This window comes from Octodon degus, unplaced genomic scaffold, assembly GCF_000260255.1.
Source record: "Octodon degus isolate 3935 unplaced genomic scaffold, OctDeg1.0 scaffold00085, whole genome shotgun sequence".
NCBI classification, from domain to species: Eukaryota; Metazoa; Chordata; class Mammalia; order Rodentia; family Octodontidae; genus Octodon; species Octodon degus.
The window spans coordinates 10,697,894-10,706,574 of record NW_004524661.1 but is presented as its reverse complement, the minus strand read 5'-3'; the positions used below and the strand labels follow the sequence as shown (position 1 = coordinate 10,706,574).

Sequence of the window (8,681 nt, the reverse complement as noted above, 5' to 3'; positions counted from 1 at the left end):
GTACCTGATACAATATGATTCTCAAGATTATTTTTTTCCCATTTCCTACAGCCCCTCCACCTCCATAACTATAAAAGCTTTTTTATTTTTATTTTTTTTGTTTTATTGCAAGACAAATATCAATGAGACAGTTTCAAAACTGATTAATAGGACAGTTTCAATAATTAATACATTGTGCGTTGTTATCTTCTTAATGGTTTTCCATAGTGTAAGATGCAGACAGAATATCCTGTCCAAACAATTTTAGTACAAATCTTTCTCTTCCTAAAAGCTTTATTTTGATTTTTTTTTCTCTTTTTGCTTTTCTTCTTACTTGAAAATATTAAGACAAAAATCTAAACAACTTTTACCCTTCCAAGAAGAAAAACATATACAAAGCTTTTTTTTTAATATCATTTGTGTTGACTCCTTCTTTCTCATTGATGCCTATTATTCTCACATTGTTCATCTTTGCATCATCTTGCCAAAGCTTTTTATGGTAGACGGCACCATTAAATTAATTATTTGAGTCTAATAGTGAGTGATTCCATGTTATGAGACCGGATCATATAAATGCACCTCGCACCTTATTGCCAGTGTGCTTTTCTTCATCTCAGTTGAATCACTTTTGTTAAAGCTTTGACCTAAGCATCATATGCCTGAGGTTGACATCAGAATGGAACGTGCTGTCAAGCCAGCTGTCAGTGTGGAGAAATGAAGTGAGAAAAGAAGACATCACAGACTTATTATCAGTGCCTATTTAATGCGTTGGAAGGCTGTGACTGGGTGGCATCCTCTTGTATGGCCTAAGTGAAAAGACTATAAGAGCCATGTGCTCCTCTCCTTTGTCAGTTTGTTTGGCCAAGCAACACAGGCCAGGGTGCTGAAGGAAAATCTTCAAGGTGATGGGATGTGAGTGAGAGGGAAAGGAAAGGCCCTGACTTCCAGATGGAAATGAGGGGAATGCATAAGTATGTGATTCAGGAGTGAAAGAACATTGAAAGGCACTGTAGAAAGCCTGTGCCTGAAACCATTCTTTCTGGGTAACTGGAATGTGTAGGGTAAATTACGTGATTAGTAAAGATTACAAGTTGGGCTGCAGAGTCACTCTCACAAGGAATGTTCTGAGGAGCTATACCAGTGTGAGCTGCCAACTACCAAATCACTTGCTGTACTTTCACAGAAATGCGATCTGTGTTTTCTTCAAGGTCCCGTTATGTTGCTTTCATTAGTTGAGGCAGGCTGCCAGCTACGTGTACACACGAATCTCACCCACCATCCCAAAGTGTTCCCTGTCTGCTGTTGTTCAAGCCAATGGAATAACTTTGATTTGAAAAAAAGGAACAGAAAATGTACTCTTTGGTCAAAGAATGGAGAAGCGAGAGCTCTTGCCTTAAAGACTATGTTCTCTTGAAAGTGGGCCAAGAGGTGTTCGTTTGTTGGGAAAAGAGTGTACATCATGGGTCAAGGGATGCTTTGTGTGTTTCACCATCGCACTGGCTGTTGTCACCTTGAATTTTTCTGGATTGGCTGTTTTTTTCAGTAGCTGTTTATCTTGCTTTCTGCCTTGTTACTATGGTGCAATACAGATGCACGTGGTAGTGACCAAGAAAGAGAGTTGCCAGGAAGTAGCTAGCACTTCAATAACTCTTCTGACAGAAAAAATTGAAAGCTACTATTTTGTGAGTAGTGCCTGCAGGAGAAGATTGACTTGCAAATGTATCATGCAAGTAAAACACAACTTAAAAATGGCAAAAATGCAATTATTGGTTGTTAGGATGAGGAGACCCTGCCTAGAGTATATTCACAGGAGGGTGGGACTTCTTTGATACACAGAGAAAATATTTTAATTACTTGTAACATCTTTCATTCAACAAAAACTTTACTGAATGCCTCTTGCAGTGTCATGCTCTGGGGCACGCAAAGGGGATTGAAAGTTCAGTATAATTTGTTGTTTCCCTTCACGGGGTTGATAGCTGTTTGATGTTTGGGTTTGTTTGAAAATATATGAAGACTATTAGGAGAATAATAAGAAAAGTGAACACAAGAAAGGAGAAAGGAGAAGAAAGCCCTAAATGGAAGGCTTCCTGTGGGTACATCTTTGTTTTTTTTTGCTTTAATGTAAAGGTAGCTGTATATTAAAAAGGAAAATGATAAACCTACTGGTTTACCATGTAAAACTACTAGTTTACCGAACTGCCATAGCTTACTGAGTACTGAGTTGTTTCAAGGGATATGGGTGTGTTCAGTGCTAATTATGGGCAATCCAGTGGAAAAATGATTGTATTAGAGTAAGAAATAAGTCATTGAAGAGAGAGTAAACTTCCAAGGATTATCCCCCTTTCCAGGGTTTTAGCAATTGTCCTTTTTGTAATCATTTATAAATATAGATTCTCAAAATTGATTCCAAATTAGTGGTTTAGATTCCTGAAGAGTAAAGCCCAAGCTTCTTCCACTTTGATAAACAAAACTTCCTAAAGTTGAGGGTAGCTGTTTAATTCTTCTTATTTTGTTTTGTTTGTATAAATCATGCAATTCAACTCTAGGGCTATAGTTTGTACCCTTCCTGCATGTGTAAGTTTGTACCTTCTTAGAGAACTTTCAATAGTACATAGTACTAGTTTGAAGTACTAGTGTGAAGGCAAGCTTGAAGGGATTTAAAGATGTAAAATATTAAATTCTAACTGTGGAAGGTCTATTTATTACTTTTTATTTTACTCTTAATTTAAGGAACCTCAGCAATCCTTTTTTTCTGTGATATTTAGGATTATTTGATTCACAGGAGAGCCGTTTACTGTCCTGATAGTTCTTTCATGCCCATTAATAAAATAAGTTCTCTTTTTATTCTACTGTGTGAGTTCTTTCTGGATTTACTGTTTTTTAAAATTTCTTCTATGGTTTAAAGTGCCATTTGGCTGATGATCGGCTCTTCAGAAAAAAATCTTGATCCAGGTCTCTACTCTCACCGAAACATTCAAAATTGCCTAACAATATGAATATTCAGTTGGAAAAGTTTAAAATTTATACCTAGATCAAGATACGAGAAAGCAAATAAAAAGTGACACACTAATTAAATTTAGCATGGAGATAAAAATATCACTCTGTTAGCTGTCAGTTCAAAAGCATCAACAAATCCCTAAAAATGAACAGAATAGTTATTATATTTTAAGCCAGAAAATGCAGACACACATGTAAGAAATATAAGTTATCTTTCCATAATTGAATATACTTTATATCTTAAGTGTCTGCTGGCAGAAAGGAGTCTTGTAATTTACAGCATAGCCATATTTTGATGGCCTCAAAAGATCCCCACTGAACTGACTGTTGTCATAAGTACCAATTTCACTTTTTTCTTTTTTGTATATTTACAGTTTGGGTACTTTCTGATCTCTCATAAGATTCTGATCTCTCATAATATTATTATTTTTTTTCAAAGTTTTATTGATAAACAGATAGCAATGAGACAGTTTCAAATCAAATCGGAAGTACAGTTTCAACAAATAATACACTGCATATATTCTTCTTAGTGGTTGATTGCTGTACAAGATGTGGACTTGTGATCCTATTTACAAACACCATTAGAACAAATCATTCTATTCATTAAGAGAATGCAACTATATATCTATCCTAACCACTTTGAATACACAGATACAAAATGGACATTCATCGGTATACCCCATTTTTTCTAAGTTCCGTTATTGAATATTATAGGTGTGTAAACTCAGCAAAATATTCTAAAAGAGTCCAGTAGCCCATAATAGCATTGGGTCTTCTGTTTAACTGGCAATGTCAGAAATTATTGACCTGAGTCCCCCACAGCTCAACTTAACAGCATGGCTTTATTTCCTATATTTCGTCTTCATACTTTTGTACTGGATGGTTAAGACCAAGGTAAAGCAGGACCTATGCAACAAGAGTTGTCAGCTATAATGTTATTAAAAATACAATTTTTCTCTTTTTTTTCATGTGAGACGGGTAATGTGCTCACGTCATAACAAGGTTTGAGGGAGGGACATCTCATGCATAAGGCATGAACACCCCCTCAATCATCACGCTCACGAACCAACAGATCGAAAAAATACAAACTCTCAGTCTTTATCCCTAACCCACAGAATCAAAGATATGGGTGGAGCTATGCTGTGATTATTTCTTTAAGAGTTTGTGTTGTCTCAACAACTGGTTGGAAGCTTGCTCCTTCTTAAGTGATCCAGCACAGAAGTAAAGAAGAAAGTATGAAGAATGTGTTGCTACTTGAACAGGAGAAAAAAAAAATACATCAATTCTCCTTTCCTTGCAGAATGTTCCTGAAGTTAGTAATTATAGTAGCCGCAGTTGGCCCATTTAAGAGAAAATGTACCTGCTTTAACTTTGAATGACAGATACAAGAAAGCTTTAACTTTTATCAATAACATTTCAACTTATAACTTTTGTCCTATGGGACATTTTGGGGTTCAAATTATACTAAAAGATAAATTGTTTTAAAATATGCTCGGGAAGTGTTCTTTCAGAGAGTGATAAGGTGTGACAACATCAGCATGCAGTGAGCGAACTCAGATAAATGATTTGCTGTTTCCAAAAAGGGGAGGGGGAGAGAGAGAGTACTGGCTTGTGGATGACTGACCTTGAATTCTATCTCTTATTTTCAAAGAGATTTCTGTTTTCCATTCTATTCAACAACTGTGAGCTGCACCTTCATGAACTCTTTTAAAAGAATATCAATAACGGTGCTTCGCGTCACATCCGTATGCGGCACCAAAGCTACTTTTCTGTTATCTCTCGCATTCCAACTCTTCTAACTAGGTTTGGAATCAGCAACAAAACTAAAGAAGCTGATACAACTCAGAGGAGCAATTAAATGGGAAAGTTTCCTTTCTCTCTTCTTCCTTGCAGGAAAAGATATTTTAGACTTAGTGAAAATAATCTCCTGTGTACTGAGGTACAGCAAGAAACTTTCTTGCAGTCCTCTGCTCCAAATCCTAGCTTATAGTCAAGAAATTCAGAGACATGTAGGGCTCTCTTTTTAAAGAACAGTTAGTGTACCATGATGATTCCAAGAAATATCCTGGAAATTGAAGGTTAGGTTGAGAACTAACACATATATACATAATATATGTCTTAACATATCACAATTTAAAAGATCTTCAATTTGTGATGGTAGTGATATTACTAGTTACAAAAATTAATTCATATGCATCCACACAGCTTTAAGAAAATGAAAAATTCCCCACTAAGTTTAGATTAAGAGTGTTTACTTTAAGGAAACTTGCAAAGTTGTAAATGATCATTTCACTTATGCTTAATCACAACTTGAAGAAAGGTAAGCAAGAGAGACAGTGTCTACAGTGAACTACTAGTGGGTGTCAGAATTTAAGCTCAACTCCAAATGTCACATTCTTTTTATATTCCTACACTGAGATTTGTGAGAATCATCCAGTAAACATTTGCAAAGTGTACACAGTTCTTAGTTTGTAAAGGATGTGTATTTGTTTGTGCTGCTCTACCAAAATGTTATACACTGGATAATTTATAAATAAAGGTATTTATTTCTCTTAGTTTCAATGGGTGGGTAGTGCAGGACCTACACAACAGCTCTGCTGTCTGTTGAAGGTTTGCTTTCTCCTAGATAGCCAGCTCTTCATTATGAGCGCAAGGAAGAAAGATGAGGTGCCCTCTTTCGAGTTTCTTTTATGAGGACTGCACCTGCATGGCCTAATTACTTCATGAAGTTCCCCTCCTCGCATTACGACCTTGGGGGTGACAATTTCAATGTGTGAATTTTGATGATATAAGTATTTAGGCTACAGCAGAATACAATGCAAAATTTTCTCTTCTTTCTTGGGACTGGATAAAGAGAAACAATACTTGCAGATACTACTTCCTACCTGCATCTTTTCTTTATATGGCTCCAGGGCCTCAGAACTGAAATGTTTTTATAGAGCTCCAGATATTTTGTTAATTCAAAACTATACTTCAGTGAGAGTCGGTTCTCTAGTACTTTAGATTCAACTTATCATTTCACCCTGTGTGGAAAGTGAATGTTGAATATCTAACACTAATGACCCCTACTCAGGACTTTATTTATCTGATGTTTCTTCAGATTAATTCTTTTATACACTATTATTTCTGCAACTGATAACCACATGAATGACATAAAATAGTAGACCTAGTTTTGTTTGGATTATTGTTCCTTACCTACCTGTCAAATTACTGATTTGTGGAATGTATCTTTAATTTTATACCCATTACTATAGTTATTGATTATATTTATCACGAGGAGTTTGTACATGTGTACAATACTTCTTAATTTTTTGTCTCTTTTCTCTACCCTCTCACCTCTCTTCCTCTTTCTTTTGGTCTCCTTCTCATATGAAAATGTTCTTTCTACTTCCTACTTATGTTATTTATTATTTACATTTTGGATTTTACCATAAAACAAACCATAAGATATTTAAGAATCCATGATCGATGTCGGATTTATTTTACTTAATATTATGGCCTAAAGTGCTTCCATTTACCTATAGTTGCCTCAAATTTATCCTCCTTTATGACAGAGTAGTGCTCCATTATGCATGAATATCACATTTTCTTCATCCATTCAACAGCTCATGGGTATATAGTAGACCCAAGATTTAGCTATTATGAATTATGCTTCTATAAACATGGTCTTGTGTGTATCACTGAAATATGTTGACTTTTGACTCTTTCAGAAAGATACCTAGCTGGGCTAAATAGATTTGGTTTTGTTTAGTTTTAGCTTTAGCATTAGCTTTAGCTGTTTTAGTTTTAGTGGAATCTCTATACTGTTTTCCACAAAAGTGGTATTAGTTTACTTTCCCATCGACAATGTAGAAAGGTTCTTTTTATTGTATCAGCTCTGTGATTTATCTAATACAAATAAATTATATAAAATAATTTGATAGTGATTTTTCACATTCAAAAGAGTGGTAGTCAAAATGAAATTCATAGTAATCAAAATATGTAAATTCTCTATACATGACTATATATATATGACTATAACAAATATTGGTGGGGAGTGAGAAAGAGAGAGAGAGAGCGAGAGAGAGAGCAAGAAGGAAAACTATTTTTGTAATAATTTTATTGAGAAATAAATAGCAATGAGACAGTTTCAAAACCAATTACTAGCACTGTTTCAATAATTAATACATTGCATATTGTTGTCTTAGTGGTAATTCATTGTACAAGATGCAGACATGATATCCTGTCCACAAACACTATTAGAATAAATCTGTCCATTCATTGAATTCAGAGAAAGCAGCTCCATATCTACCCTATTTTTTTCAATAATTTCATTGAGAAACCAATAGCAATGAGACAACCTCAAATCCAATTAGTAGGACAGTTTCAATAATCAACACATTACATATCGTTGTATTAGTGGTCATTCATTGTACAAGATGCAGGCATGATATCCTGTTTACAAACACTATTAAAACAAATCTTTCCATTTATTGAATTGAGAGAATATAGCCATATATCTATCCTAGCCATTTGGAATATACAGATACGAAATGGTCATTCATTTGCATCACCTTTCTCTGTTTAGTTTTGTTAGAGAAGGGCACTCCATTGTCATTAAAATACTATAGGTGCATGAATTCAGCAAAATATTCCAATATAGTCCAGTAGTACATCATAGTAGTGGGTTTTACATAAGACTGGCAATGTCAGCAGTTGTTGACTTGAGCCTTTTACATCTCAGCATATTAATATGGATTTACTTTTTATACTTCATTTTTATACTTTTCTGCTGGATAATTAAGACCAAGATAAAGCAGGACCTATATAACAAGAAATGTAGCTTTTGTATTTGATAAGGCCAGTCAAATCCCCTCAGGATTTATCCTGAAACCCCGTACCACACTTTGTAGATCCTTTGCCAGTGTCAACCATGTGGATGAGTCACGGCCATTGCTTGACCATTTTTCTGTCTGTGAAAGCCTGAGAGAATGTTTTCTCTTCATGTCACTCTCCTTAGGCACATTCTACATCACCAATCACCTTCCTCTGAGGCCCCATAATCTCCTTAATCAGAAAATTTGGGACACAGTTGAGTTACATGATGTTACAGTACAGGTTCTCCTATGTCCTCAGTCTTCACTGACCTTGAAAGACTAGGGCCGAAATGTTGGCTGTTCTTGCAGCCCTCCTTTTTCTCTAATTTTTGGTCTGCAAACCTAGTTTGTTAACCCTCCAGAAGAGAAGCTTATTGTTATTACTGTACAATCTAGGCTGTTGAGATTAACCTCACTATCTGTCTGAATATCAAACATCTTAGGCATGACATGGAACAGGTATTTTTTATCAAGTATTGATATGTTAAACTTTAAGTCCCTATGGAATATTAAGAAAAAATTAAAAAAATAAAAATATAATAAAACATAAGAATAAAAAATTCCAAAAAAAGAAAAAAAAGAATAAACAATTCCATAGTTTTACACATAAGTTTAGAAATCTTAACCATTTAGAGCATTGTAGCAGGACAGTACTGCAACACCCCTTTTCCTGTCTCCTGCCTTCATTCACCACCTCAGAAGGAAAACTATTAAAAAAGCACATTTTTTATCTTATGAAAAAAGAAAAAACAAATTTTATAACAAAATAATAGGAAAGTAACAATAGTTAATTCAGTACATGTTGTTATCTTTCAAGTAGTTGCTGAAGGTATAGGATATGGTCATAAT

The 8,681-nt window shown here is 34.9% G+C and overlaps 1 non-coding gene across 1 annotated transcript; it reads right to left on the bottom strand.

Moving 5' to 3' along the window:
* Positions 1–3,944: 3,944 nt before the first annotated feature.
* Positions 3,945–4,050, bottom strand: LOC111818280. Its single transcript, XR_002822298.1, has one exon. It is a non-coding gene; the product is annotated as a small nucleolar RNA U13 (small nucleolar RNA).
* Positions 4,051–8,681: the final 4,631 nt, after the last annotated feature.